This window comes from Suricata suricatta, chromosome 4 (assembly GCF_006229205.1).
Source record: "Suricata suricatta isolate VVHF042 chromosome 4, meerkat_22Aug2017_6uvM2_HiC, whole genome shotgun sequence".
Classification (NCBI taxonomy): domain Eukaryota; kingdom Metazoa; phylum Chordata; class Mammalia; order Carnivora; family Herpestidae; genus Suricata; species Suricata suricatta.
Genome location: NC_043703.1, coordinates 30632910 through 30648364, shown reverse-complemented (window position 1 = coordinate 30648364; position 15455 = coordinate 30632910). Strand labels below are relative to the sequence as shown.

Here is a 15455-nt window from a genome sequence, read left to right as displayed (position 1 = left end):
TAGGTCATACTTGGGAAGTTTCGTAGACAATAAAGGCCATATATTATGAGCATTACCTTATTGTCCAACTGTGGGAGTGGGTGGGAATCCCTGGCTTAGGGCATTAAAGGTACATAACCTATACTAAAGCTATTTTGCAAAATCAATTATTTAAGCGGCTTGGAAATAGATAATAAAAGCCATTCTAATCTATAAGACAGCTATGAGTATAAATTGAATTATTTAGAACAAAAATCCTTGTGGTCAAGAATAAATCCCAAAGAATGTGAATGACATGTTTGTGTCAAAAGTGTCCTTTATCAACATGTACACATAGTTGGTATTTATTTTTTATCTTATTTATTTTTTTACAAGGTCATCCATTTATTGCTCTGTCTCCCTATTCTAAGTACAGTTAGTAATTTGTCACTTGTTATTATATGCTTTGTGTGTTATTTGCATTCATGATCCTACCCATTCATACATTTTCATTTATTAGTTATATATTTCCTCATGTTTTTCATTATATTCATTACTATTTTTAGTGAGTACATAATGTACCATTCACTGGATACATTGGCTATCTATATTTGTTTATTGACTCTTTTCCTATACCAGGGGTTGGCAAACTTGGCTCTGCATTTGTAAATAAACTTTTTATTGGAACACAGCCATGCCCATTTATTTACATACTGTCTATGGTTATTTTTGTACTACAAACGGCACATGTGAGAAGTTTTAAGAGAGATTATATGGCTTGCAAAGCCTAAAATATTTCCTTTCTGGCCATTTGCAGAAAAAGTTTGCTGACCCCTGCCTTAAACTTTTCAGTGGTTTATAATTTGGGCTATTACAACTAATACCACTTAGAATATCTTTATGCATATAATTTTTTATGCTCCAGGCAACATAATTGGGAGATCTTAACAAAAGCAGAATAACTGGGTCAACTTGACAAAGAAGTTTTTAAGGCTGATGCTGTCCTCATATTTTGTCTAATATTCTAGCTATGATATATATAGTAAGAGTGGTGATAAGAAGAATGGAAAGCAAGGCCTGTACTCATAGGTGGCACTCCTCTTGTCCCTATTAACCTAGACATGTCTGTAACTTTACAGTCAGAAGGAGCATATTTTACTTTTGATTTAAGTCAACAGTAATTGCCCCACAAAAACCAACTGATAGAAAAGTTTTACTTTCTACTGGGGATTTAAGTCACACTTATGTTCAATAGTGTTTCCTTTCAGAGCTGTAGGATAAACTCTGCCCTGCATGTGTTCTGGAAGAAAAAATGAAAGCAAACTGCTGAAGGCCATATTTGTATCCTAAACATGAAAGACTTGAAATACATGGAAAAGTTGTACATTAGACCATATTTAAAAATGTCCTAAAACCCTGCTGCTGAAAAGTTGCATTGCCTACAGAGAGTTACATAGTAGAAGATGGAAATACATTTGTATTTTCCTTTAGGGCTAAGCAGTAGAAGAAAGTTATTTTTTCTTTATTCTGCCTGGAATACAAAGTGTTTGGAACCAGAAGCTCCTCCTGTCCTTCGTCACCACTAAAGAACTACACGCATTTGATAATAGTGTACACAGTTAATGGGGAAGTGACATTGTTCAGATTTTTTACTATGGAGACCAAAGCATGATATTTCACGGTCATGGTATAATTTAAAAGATGCATTCTTATGAGCAATTGATTTACTTTATAAACAAAATACAAAATCTGAAATATTTCTTCATTTTAATGTGAATATAGTTGCTTTTCTAGTCCGGTAGGCTTGATAATCAAGTATGTATGAAAGATTCAAGATAAGAGCATAATTGTACTTACTGATTTTATTTTAAGAACTTTAGAAAATATTGCTTGTGAGACAGGAGTATTTAAAGCCCACTATTCACTTTACTGTTTTAGTTTTTATCTTATTGTTTTCCATTTTCAGGAGATAGGAGCATATATCTCAGTTGCTAAAAAAATTCCAGTGAAGGCTTTTAATTTTTCAGAGCTAGTAGCCAACCAACTATTGTTCCCTTACTGTGCATGAAATGCCTAGAGAAAGTGACGTCTTTAGCTAAATTAATAAAAGGGGAGAAAATGCTTAGGTCGATTTATTTGTGTCCCTCCAGTATTACTTGTATAGTTGATAGCCATAGAGGTTAGTGATTTGTTGAGCAGCTAAGCTGGTTTTCTAATGGGATCTAGTTGTTCTCAAACTTTTCAGCCTCAGGAGCCTCTTTACTTTCTTAAAAATTACTGAGGAGCCCAGAGAGAGAGAACTATGATAACTGTTGACCTATAAATATTAGATATTAAAACATGCTTTCAGAATATTTATTCATTTTAAAATTAAAAATAACCCTATAATGTTAACATAAAAAATAATTTATGAAAATAACTATTTTCAAAACCTGGGTGGCTCTCTTGGTTAAGCATCTGACTTTGGCTCAGGGCACGATCTCAGTGTTCATGGATTTGAGCCTCATGTCAGGTTTTACACTGGTGGCATGGAGCCTGCTTGGGATTCTCATTCTCTCTCTCTCTCTCTCTCTGTCTCTCTCTATGCCCTTCCCCCACTCTCTCTCTCAAAATAAATAAACTTAAAAAAATAACTATTTTTTTTAAAAGTAGGGAGAAGAGTAGCAGTATTTTACATTTTTGCAAAATCTCTTTAATAGCTGACTTATGGAAGACAGCTGAATCTTCTTACCTGATAATGAAGGAAAAGAAATTGGTCATTTAGAGAGTCAGTTGGTTATCTATGTCAAAGCAATTTCAGAAACAGTCATTTGAAGACAAAAGCTGTGTCTCTTGCACAACCAGTTTATCCTCGGAGTCCGGTACAGTGTTTGGCGTACAGTAGAGGGCCAGATGGTGTTTGGTGGGTGATTATACTGCAGCAGGTTGAGACATGAACAAGAAAGATGTCGATTCAGGGAGTACAGACTGCTCCTTCAAGGCACTTGGTTGAGAAAAGAGAAATGACGTGGGGTGCGTGAAAACAGTGCCTTCTTTGTGAGGGTAAACAATACAAAACAAAAAATAGAAATTGAAAACACAGGTAAGAAAGGGATGCTTGAGGGATATAAGGAGGTGGCAGATAAGATAATGCATCATCTAGCAGAGCATTTCAAACTTTAGCGAGTATTGGAGATGCCAGATCTTGTCAAAATACAAATTCCAATTCAGCCGTTTAGGTGTAGGGCCTGAGATTTTGCACTTCTAGCAAGGACCCGAACTGCTGGTCTGAGGACCCCTCTTTGAGTAGGGAGATTCTAGAACTCAGCTGAAGAGACAAACTACCTCTGTAGGATTAAACACCTCTTCTATTCAATTTGGAAATCCTGGCTGATGGAACTTTTTAAAAACAGATTCCCCCCGCTCAACACACACACCCGTATCCAGTTGGTGCCCTTTCCCACTGAATGGATATCTTATAAGAATTGATTCACTTGAAAATTTCTGGCCTTTGCACTCTAGAATCTCAGTGTTCTCACAATGCTTGAATGATGACATGATACCGAGTTATGACATAAAATACAGTGGTTCTACAAAAAATTTATCTAAATGTTATTGACTCAGGAACAGATTTAGACTTTGTGTTAGACAAAGTTTGATTGTTGGTTCTTCTGTCTCTGTGTGGTCTTGGGCAAATGAGCACATTAGATAAATGACTCTGATGTGGGTTTTTTGGTGAGAATTATAAATGTAGTACATGAAAGCCAACACTCCAAAATCATAGCTATTATTATCATAATCACCCCCAAGACTGCAATAAGCTATATTGAACGTAATTTTAAAGTTTGTTTCATGACTCATCAGACTCACCTAATTTTCTAAAGAATTTAAGTAAGAAGATGGAATGAATAGATAACATTTTGTTTCCAGGCACAAGGGAGTTAACTGTGCATACTTTTTCTGTAACTCAGAAATGGTTTAACTTTAAAAAATCTCAAAATAGCTGAAGTTAGCAAACATGCAATTTAGCAAGGACGATTGGAATTTTGGTCTTTCCTGTAATAATACTATACCAGAGCATACCGCTCATTAGGAAAACATTTTTATCTGAATCTTTTAGTCTAGAGGGCCAAGAATGCTGTTTTTCTTTTTGATAGCTATGTTTACAGAATCTAAATCACCCTGAGTAATTAATTCAACATTTCAAGTTAGTATTACTGTTCATGCTTCGTTTATAAGCTATTTGAATTTTGATGAATTCCAACATGGTGCCAGTGTGACAAAACAAGGTCAGACAAGTTCAGTATATGGTTGTGACACAAACCTATTTTCATTTTTATTACAACTGCTGTTAAGAAAATTCAGATAGTCAATATTTCCACTTTTTACAGTTGGACTTCCTATGCTGACACAGACCTCTGAGCACTGGAAATTTGGAGGTGACTGATCAATGCCCGTATCTGGCTACACTGTGCATTGGCTGTAACCCATGGAGGGATGGAGCAGCACAGAAGGTAATAGTTCTTTGACTACTTCTCTATTGTTGCTTTGAAACCTTGAAGACATGTCTCCACTTGGCTTCCTTCCAGAACACATGCAGATTGAAAAAAAAAGTCAGAAAGAGGTTAAAAAGTAAATAGTATAACTGAGTTAAAGTGTCCATTTTGCAGACTATCCCCAGGCATATTCGATCTGAACTTTCATTGCTAGTAGTCACAATACTGCAAATACTTAGCCCCCTCCTAGCAATTTTATAGTCATTACCGATCTCTTGCACTGGTAGAGTGTGTCTGGGTGATGGAGGATATTAAGACAGCATAAAGCATGTTGTAGTCTGTAACGTGCTATCACATACGAGGTGTTAAGGGCGTTCAGAAATGTCAACAAAGCTACTCAAAGAAAGTTTTAGTTTAGATTTGTGGGCCCAGTGTTATTAAGATCCTTCTGGACTTAGCTTTGAAAAGTTTTTCTCTTTTTTCTAAATCTTGTAATTGTCTGTAACTACTACCTTCATAATTGATGCTCCCACTCTAGCCATGCTTTTAAGAGTTTTAAGAATTATAAGCCCAAGGACTCCTTTCAAAGGCACCAGACTAGAAAAGGATACTTAAGGCAGGTGACATGTTGACTTATGGCCACCATCCTAACCTGACATTAGATCTATTCAACGGATAAGGCAATAAACAGAGACATGACTAATGTCTGATTTTGAAAAATCTAGTTGTGTGTGAGAAGAGTTTATCTTCTCTTCATGGTTTTGGCTGGATGTGTCAATTAAAAACAGGTCAAAAACAAATCCTGCTCTTTTGATTTAGCATACAATAAATTTTTCCCTGGCCACGAGGGCTTAATGAACAAAGCACCTCTTTGGCAAAGAATTTTTCTGGCACAAAATATTATTGTAAACTTACTTTGTTGTACAAATTAAAACAAAAGGTTAATTTTGCATTGCCAATATATCTTGCAAAGAATTTTTCCTGTCTATAATTAAGAGCCCTTTATATTATACACAGCCAAGTTTTAGGCCTTTCTCCCCATGTTCTTCTAGTTATCTAGACCGTGCCTGGAGGCCTATCTCTGTAAGAATAAAATGCAGTCCATTATAATGCTTCCTGAAGTAACAAAGCCATATGGCCCTAATCACTACCTTTCATTATTCAAAGATCCAGGAGAAGAAAATATATGTGTGTGTAATCTGTGGAACAATGTGTACGTGTGTGTATACATGTGTGTGTAGCCTTGATCCATGTCAAAGTCTAATTGATTGTCTCAGTAAACAGAAATGGAGTAGATAATTGTCTTCTCTCTCTGTCCTGAGAAAGCCCCAATGTCATGTTTTTGTTTTTGTTTTTTAAAATGAGTTATATAGGGTTGAAATGGTTTGGCCTAACTGGTTTATTTCTGTCCACAGGAACCAAAGAAACTTATCGTAGACTCAAGGATGGAGCATTCCTCCTGTGAGCATTCCTGGGGACTTGGGTGATTTATCTCAGAGGCCAGCAGATTCCATTGATGACCCTCAGGAGCATCCTAAACTGAGGCCCACCTTCAAGGAAACTCTTTTACCTCGTTTCATATGGAAGGTCTCCTCTTCCTCTTCTCCTCCTCCTCCTGTTTATCTATTTTTGAGAGAGAGAGAGAGAGAGTGTGTCAGACAGACAGATAGTAGGGGAGGGACAGAGAAAGAAGAGAGAGGGAGAATCCCATGCAGGCTCCACAGCTGTCAGTGTAGAGCCCAATATGGGTTTTGAACTCACGAACCGTGAGATTGTGACCTGAGCTGAAAGCAAGAGTCCAATGCTTAGCTGACTGAGCCACCCAGGTTCCCCACCATATGAAAGCTTCTGATGGAGCTGAGTCCAAGGCTGGCCTCCTCTGTGATTATTTCCAATCCTTGAGGGAGCACCAGACCTGTGTTGGCACAGACTGAGATTTCATGGCCGTATGGGAACTCTAAAGAACAGCCCAAGGCTTCTTTGCACAGCTGTTTGTCAAGTTCCTTTACATTGCATGAAAGTAAGAATGAGCTTTGTTAGAAATCGGTCATCTTACAACTGAGGCCTAAGGTCTAGTGGTAAGCCTAGGAGCCCAGGCTGGGTCTCTTGTTTCCCAAGCCAGTCCATTTGTGGTTTTTGAATCATTTCCTTTTTTTTTTTTTTAAAGTTTATTTATTTTTTAGGGAGAGAGAAGGAGAAAGAGAGGGAGAGAGAGAGAGAGAGAGAGAGAGAGAGAGAGAGAGAGAGAGAGAGAGAGAGAACACGAGTGGGGCAGGGACAGAGAGAGGAGAAGAGAATCCCAAGCAGGTTCTTCACTGTCAGCACAGAGCCCAACATGGCTTGAACTCACGAACTGCAAGATCATGACCTGAGCCAGAGAGTCAGACGCTTAACCAACTGAGCCACCAGGCTCCCCAAATCCTTTCCTTTTTGAGCTAATATATTATCAATCCAACCAGTTCTCATACAATAGGGAGAATGAAAGGGTTATTAAAAGAATTCTTTCCTATAAGTATATAAAATTAAATTTCCTATAATGGAGGAGCTCTTTCCTCTGTGGGTTCAATATCAAAATATAAACAATGGTTATTACAATTCTAAAGCATTAATAACTCAGTAAACACCATGCTTAATTCCACCCCCACCCCCGGCTTTTTAGCAGAACAGTGTGAACAGACAGTATGGCTGTTGCTCTTTTCTAGTAAACTTAATGAGAGGTCAGGTAAAACTTTTCTACCAAAACATAAAAACACAAAGAAAAAAATAAATATGTTTGAGAGAAATCTGGACTTCACTATTTTTATCTCTGATACTAATTATTAAAGATATCCTTTAAGGAAAATACAGTCTATTTTACTCATTTCACTGGGCTTCAGGAAGAGAAGTTTAGTAAACACACATTCTCTCCTTCTTTCCCAGAAGCCCCAATAGTTTATTTTAAAGCTAATTCTAGGGTAAGTTCTTTTGATCTCACTGCTATCACTTAGAGAATTATAGTGTGGTTTTGCAATTCTGGCTAGAAAGCAGATGCAGGACCTTAACAACAGCAACAAAAAAAAGTTCTAGATTTTATGTTAAATAATTTGAGTTCAATGGTAGGAAACCATTCTACATGTTAAAAGAAACAACAACAAAAAACAAAACCTCAAACCTCAAACCCTTAAGATCTTTATAGTAGGAAGAAAATAACCAACTATTTCTCATATTATGGGGTTGGTCCCGAGTTTTGAAAGTTACCATTTCCATTGGCCTCTTAATGAGATGTCCGTGAATACAGGGGTAACGTTGATAAGGACCAAGAGGTTCTTATCTATTTTTCTCAGTCAGCCATCCAGCAAATTCAGAAGACAAAGTTAGGACCCTTGCCTTCCTCCACTGGGCAAAGCACTCATCTCCTAAGGCTCCTCCTTGTCTATGTTTTAGGGGAATGATCAAATACGGATTTACCTCGGTTTTTCCCCCGTCTGCTTCCTGGCACATCTCTATGTCCACCTCCCACTTCCCCTGCCCAACCCTGCCTTATCTTCATTTCTTAACTATTATCTGTAACATATTAATTTCTTTTTTTTGTCCTTAGCTTCCATTTCCAAATATAGAATCGAATCTACTTGTCTGAATGCCATTATGTAAGTACTGATATCATAATCCTCTAATTGCTAACACTATAGGATATATTTTTGTGGGTAAAGATGGGGTAATTGGGACTTTATCATTAAATATGTGTATATTGTTTGTTTACATGAACTTTGTTTTCCAGCTTTATTGAGACATAACTGCCATACATTATGTAGGTTTAAAGTGCACAACACAATGATTTGATAGACATATAGTTGTGAAATTATTACCACAATAAGGCTAACACCTCCATCACCTCGCTTAATTAAGAGTTTTTCTTTTTATTGTAGTAATAACACTTAAGATTTACTTTCTTAATAACTTTCAAGTGTATAATACAGTATTGTAAACTATACTGTGCCTTGAAATCCTAGAATTCACTCATCTTACACTTGTACCCTTTGACCAACTCTGCTCATTCTATGCCCCACCTCCCACCCCCCCCAGCCCTTGGCAACCACCAGTCTACGCTCTATTTGTATGGGTTTCATTTCTTTTGATTCCACTTGTAGGTGAGAATATACAGTATTTGTCTTTCTCTGTCTGACTTATTTTACTTAGCATAATACCCTCAAGGTCCATCCATGTGGATTCAAAAGGCAGGATTTCCTTCCTTTTTATTTTTATGGCTGAATATTTCATTTTGTATATGCATGTGTGTGCATGAGTGTTTAATCTTTCATCTAACGATGGATACTTAGGTTGTTTCCATGTCTTGGCTATTGTGAATAATGCTGCAGTGAACATGGGGTTGCAAACTTAGTGATTATGTTCCCTTTGGATATATACCCAGAAGAGGAATTGCTGGATCATATAGTTTTCTTTTTAATTTTCTGAGGAAACTCCATACTGATTTTCACATTGGCTGCACCAAAACACACTTCCCCACACACATAAATGTTCCCTTTCTCCCACATCTTTGCCAACCCTTGATATTTTTTTTGTCTTTTTTGATAGTAGCCATTCTAACAGGTGTGAGGTGATATGTCATTGTGGTTTTGATTTGTGTTTCTCTAATGATTAGTGATGAGCATCTTTTCTTGTACCTGTTTTTTCCCATTATGTAGGCTGTCTTCTCATTGTGTTGATTGTTTCTATTGTTGTGCATGAGCTTTTTAATTAGATGCAGAACCATTTCTTTATTTTTGCTTTTGTTGCTTGAGCTTAGTGTCATGTCCAAAAACTCATTGCCAACCCTCATGTCAAGGACTTTTTCTCCTATGTTTTCCTTTGGTAGTTTTATAATTTCAGGTATTACAGTTAATCCATTTCAGGTTAACTTTTGTAAATGGTGAGGAACAGGGGTCCAATTTCATTGTTTTGTGCATGACTATCCAATTTTCCTAAAAGCTATAGGATTATTAAAGAGAATATCCTTTCCCAATGAATGTCCTTGATAAGGATTGCATGGAACCCATAGGCAGCTTTGGGTCCTATGGACATTTTAACAATATTAATTCTTCCAATCCATGAATATGAATATCTTTCCACTTAATTTGTGTCTTCAATTTCTTTCATCAATGTCTTGTAATTTTCTGGGGACAGATCTTTCACCTTCGTGGTTAAATTTCTTATATAAGTATTTTACTTTTTGAAGATATTACAAAGGTTATTGTTGTTTATTTCTTTTTCAGATTGTTGTTACTATGTAGAAATGCAACTGGTTTTTCTATGCTGATTTTGTATTCTGTGGCCAATTTTACTGAAATCATTAATTAGTTTTAAGTGTTTTGGTCAAGTCTTTAGAATTTTCTCTCTATAAGATCATATCATCTGCAAATAAGGAAATTTTTCATTATTTTTATATAATAGAATATATTTATGTTTATGAAATATATTATAAAGTATATATTTTGATATATATTCATATATACATTTTTTCAATATATTTTATATATATATATTTATCAACCTTCTAGGAGTGAAGAGTGAATCATCCTGTTAATAAAGGTATTATATAAGCATGAGAAATATACATACAATCCAGATGTTGGCTATCTTTTTTCTTAATGTTTATTTATTTTGAGAGAGACAGAGCACGAGTAGGGGAGGGGAAGCTAGAGAGGGAGACACAGAATCCAAAGCAGGCTCCAGGCTCTGAGCTGTCAGCACAGTGCCTGATGCGGGGCTCAAACTCATGAACCGCAAGATCATGACCTGAGCTCAAGTCGGCTGCTTAACCAACTGAGCCACCCAGGTGCCCTGATGTTGGCTATCTTTGAACTCATTAGGGCTAGTACTTTTTGAACCATAACCAACCACAGTATAAATTCAATTCTTTTATTAGAAGAATTTCCACTATGCCTGTCTCTTTTCACAGACCTTTCCCGTTACCAGATCCCTTTTCTCATAGTCTTTTGCTCCAGGCACCATTCAGGACAGTTCTCTCTTGCCCCTTCCTCCATTATAACACAAAATAGCCTCTTTCCTTCAGTTCACCCTAACTCTTCACTACCCAGACCACTTGCTTCAAGAAACCTGGGCTGGAGTTACACCTCTGCAGTGCCAAAGCGTTAGCTTTCAAAGCCAGTCTCCGCCTGTGGTCCAGTGGTTCTCAACTGGGGTGATCAGGCTCCCCCAGGACATTTGGCAATCCCTGGAGACATTTTTGGTTGTTGAATTTCCAGGGATGCTGCTAGGACCTAGTGGTTAGAAACTGGCAATGCTGCTAAACATCCTGCAATGCACAGGACAATTCCCTATAATAAAGAATTATCTAGCCCAAGGTATTGATTATACTTATGTTTAGAAACCCTGCTGTAAAGAAATTCTTGTATTAGCTGCAATAGTCAGTAGTATTTTCTACTCTGCTACTATAAATGTTTTTTTTTTCTGTGCATTAAGAGTGACAGCATAGTGGGGCACCTGGGTAGCTTAGTCACTTATGTGTCCAACTTCAACTCAGTTCATGATCTCATTGCTTCTGAGTTTGAGCCCCACATTGGCTCTGTGCTGACAGGTCAGAGCCTGAAGGCTGCTTCAGATTCTGTCTCTCTGTCTCTGTCTCTGTCTCTCTCTCTCTCCGCCCCTCCCCCGCTCAGCCCCCCCATAAACATTAGAAAAAAGAGTGATAGTATATTAACCATAAACACACACATGCACACACGTACTAATAAACAGTAGTTGAACACCATATGTGTGTCAGACACTCCTATTGCTCATGGTTCAATGAGAAAAATAGACAACAGTATACCGCTTCATGAAATGGGTGATGACTCCATAAAGAAGAGATAACTAACCTCGTCCAGGATGATCTGTAAAGATGTTTTGAAACTGAGATGCAAGAGACCTGAATTGAGCCTGGAAGAATAAGGAGGAGGAAGCCAGGCAAGCACAGAGAGAAGCATATTTCTCACAAGGGCAGAAATATGGGTCTAAACAGGTAGTTAAAGATGTAGGCAGGTGCAAATTCTGAAAAATGCCACTTAATGTTTTAGAAATCATCAAATGGACATTAAAGGCAACTGGAAGTCATTGAAGAAGTAACGGAATATGGGATGTTTTGGTAGCATGATAAGATTTATATTTTAGAGGCTACTGAGTGGCTCAGTTGGTTGAGCGGTCGACTTCTGCTCAGGTCATGATCTTGCAGTTCGTGGGTTCAAGCCCTGCATCAGGCTCTGTGCTGACAGCTCAGAGCCTGGAGCCTGCTTCTGATTCTGTGTCTCTCTTTCTGCTCCTCCCCCACTCCTGCTCTGTCACTCTCTCTCAAAATTAAATACACATTTTAAAAAATTAAAATAAAGATTTATATTTTAGAAAGGTTGTATGATTTGTGACATCTAGCTGACAGCTAATGAGGGCCTGACTTAAGGTAGTGGAAATGGGGATGGAGAGGAGGGGCCAGTTGCAGAGATATTTAAGAAATAGATGAAAAAGAGTGGGACTGGATAGACATAGGGGTGAGAGACAAGAAATCTAGCACAGTCCCCAAATTTTAGGCATGGTACCATTTACTAAGTCAGAGAAGGCAGGAGGAAGTTGAAGTTTGTGGGATGAGATAGTCACAAAGGATATTTGGACATCTCTTTTCTCATTTATAAAACTAACATATATGTCTCTTGCAAAAAAACTTTCAGAAGAGAAGTACTATATCTGCATTTGGAAATATTTGGTATTAAAATTTAAGTGGAGTTTTTTCTAATTTGTTCTATGCGGAAAATAAGCATTTTAAAAATACAATCACAAATTAGGGTGCTTTATACATTGTTTTTTTACGCACGTCACTATATACTTTTAAACATCTTCCTTTCTCATTGAGTAGCCTTCTACATTTAAAAAAAATTATTTATTTATTTTGAGAGAGAGACAGAGACAGCATGAGTCAGGGAGAGGAAGAGAGAGACAGAGACAAAGAATCCCAAGCAGGTTCTGCGCTGTCAATGCAGAGCCAGAGGTGGGGCTCGAACTCATGAAGCCGTGAGATCATGACCGGAGCCAAAACCAAGAGTCTAACGCTCAACCTACTGAGCTACTTAGGGGCCCCAGCAATTTACATTTTTAATGGCTGTGTAATCTATGGAAGAAACATAATTTACTCCACGTCCCTGTAGCCGTTGGCTTAGATTGCTTTGGGATTTTCATTTTTAACAAATGCTTCATGTTGTCACATGTACAGACCTCCAGAGATGGCATTAGAAGAGGAGGTATTTCTTAGGGATGGACCCCTGTGCAACAAAGAGGAAAGAGCAAGGGAGAAGCTGAACCGTGACAGCGGCCTCATGTTGATGGGAAGGACCCATGCGAGGTACTCTGTTTTAAGTGGAAATGAGAGGGCTTTTCTAAGTACAGTCACTCAATCACCAGATGAGAGCCGCTGACCATGACCTCAGAAGAGGTCTGCAGCTGAGCCGACCTCAAAGAGCCTGACAGATGGTGGCTGGCTGCTGACCACAGTCCTCCTCCAAAGGGAGATCTGGCTAGTGTATCTGTGTCCATCACAGTTGCTCATTTTGTGCACAGATCTTCCTTCATAACCTTCAGATAAACTCCCAGAAGGGCAATTGCTGCAACAGAGCGTGACTAGTTAAAAAACTTTTTAATATTTATTGCCCAATTATCTTCTAGAAAGAATGTACCACTTTCTCCCAACAGTTCATCAGTAACATAGAACACGACAGTTGTACTGTTTTTAAATAATGGAAGTATCTCCAATTCTCCTGAAAAATGAGTAATATTTTTGATGTTTTATTGTTGTGAATTTAATTTTAAACTCTTAGGGTAGGTTACCTTTTTTTTTTATAGAGCTGTATAAATCTTTCCAGAAGATTAAAACACTCTCATGACGAGAGTAGAAGGCAAAGATTTGGGTCTTCTGAGTTGTAAATTTGTTCATTAAGGAGACAGAAATGGCTGGTGCCTGAGCTGATTTGAATTGGCAATACCTTACAGTAATGTCTATGGGAATATTTGAGCAAATAAATGAAATTCCATATCTGACATTTATAAGGAAAAATCCATATTTGACACACTACTGTTAGAGAGAGACTAATGGGAAATAACTATTATTTATTTAATGCCCTTCTATCCCAAGCAGTGCCCTAGGCTTTTACATACACCATCCTACTTAATTCTCACAACTTGACTTTGAAGTAGTTATTATTAGCATAATTTTCAGATGAGGAAATTGAAGCTCAGGGTGTCTGGTGACTTGGTAACCGTAGTCATTCATATTTGCGTCTATGTACTTCTTACCATCCTGGGCTGTTACCCCCAAAGCTTTAGGTCAAGTTACACAACAGTAGCTTTAAACAGTGTAGTATATGTACATAGTAACTGTAGTAACAATAACTCTCAAGAAGCTTGGGGAATGTCTGCCCTTCTCCTGGACTGGAAGGACACAGGAGTCGGTGTCTAACATGACAATGCCATTCTTAAAAAAAAAGCAGGAATTTGAGAAATAAAACAAGCAAAGGAGAAAAATAAGACAGAGGTGCAAATCAAGAAATGGCCTCTTGAGGGGCGCCTGGGTGGCTCAGTCGCTTAAGTCTCCGACTTCCGCTCAGGTCAGATCTCAAGTTCCTGGGTTCCAGCCCCGCGTCAGTCTCTGTGCTGACAGCTAGCTCAGAGCCTGGAGCCTGCTTCCGGTTCTGTGTCTCCTTCTCTCTCTGCCCCTCCCCCTCTCATGCTCTGTCTCTCTCTGTATCAAAAATAAAAATAAAAACATTAAAAAATTAAAAAAAAAAGATATTATGAGAAAGAAACAGCCTCTTGAATATAGAGAACTGATGGCTATGAGAGGGGAGGGGGCTGTGGGGATGGGTTCAATGGGTGCTGGTATTAAGAAAAGCACTTGTCCTGATGAGCACAGGGTGATGTTTGGAAGTGTTGAATCACTATATTGTACACCTGAAGCTAATATAACACTGTGTGCTAACTGGAATTAAAAAAACTAAAAAATTCAGTAATTAAAAATAAAAAAGCAGATTGGGGGCATTGAAAGAGGAAGCTATTCTAGGTTAAAAAAAAAAAGATGTAACCAAATGCAGTGTGTGGCCATTGTTTGGATTCTGTTCTGAGTAAGACAGCTGTAAAAGACATTTTAGGATCAGTGGGGGAATTTGAGTCTGGATTGGGTATAAATTGACACTAGGTAATTACTGTTAGTTTTGATAGATGTCAGAATGGTAATATGATTTTGCAGAGAAGTGTCCTCTTAAAAAAAGAGATGTATATTGTACTATTTAGGGGTGAACTATAAAAATATCTATCTTTAAGCAGGAAATGAAGGTGATAAGTAAATCAGGCAAAATGCAAACGATTGTTAACCAAAGGCGCTAGGTTTTAGCTGTTCATTATACTAGTCTCCCGCTTCGATGCTTGTTTACTCTTTATGATGAAAAACGACCTCAATCAACCGAAAAAAACGAAAGTAAGGGGTTATTTACTGTATGGGAGTAAGATCCGAGATCTTTATCTTCTTCCAAAGGTGACGCCATCAACATGTGGCCTGAACAGAGTTTCGGGAGTTTCAAGCGAGGTTCCAGGGAGATTAGACCAAGGAACACATTCCTTTCCGAAGATCTGATTTTGTGTGAAAAGCCCTCACGTAAGCCACGAGCCTCCGACTCCCCAGCCCTGGACCCACCCAGGACCGCCGCGGGCACTGAATGACCTGTCACCCTACGGACCGACGCTCGGGGTGAGCGCGGGAGGAAGGCAAGTTCCCATCCGCTCGCATCCTTTGCGAAGAGCCCCGGCTGGAGTGGCAGGTAGCCTCCACCTCGCCCACCTGGAAGCGGGGTGGAGCGCGGCCGGCAGAGTGCGGGGGAAACGGGCGGCGTGCGCTCGGGCCACTACCCGCACCTGCCGCCAGGAGGGCCGGGCGGCACCAGGGGGCGGAGAACTTGGCGTGGGGGAGGCCGCGCACCTGGCGGCGGGGCTGCGCGCGGCGGGACAGCGGGCTCA

At 38.7% G+C, this 15455-nt stretch overlaps 1 long non-coding RNA gene across 3 annotated transcripts in view; it reads right to left on the bottom strand.

The window, feature by feature from the left end:
- LOC115289419 overlaps positions 1-15310 on the bottom strand; it is a 49266-nt gene extending 33956 nt beyond the window's left edge. For 2 of the 3 annotated variants that reach the window (XR_003907621.1, XR_003907619.1), the window contains exon 1: positions 2690-3210. This is a non-coding gene — a long non-coding RNA (uncharacterized LOC115289419). Of the gene's footprint in view, positions 1-2689; positions 3211-6003; positions 6057-15178 lie in introns of those variants that run through there. The other variant, XR_003907620.1, reaches the window with a different exon arrangement.
- Between the last annotated feature and the right edge of the window lie 145 nt (positions 15311-15455).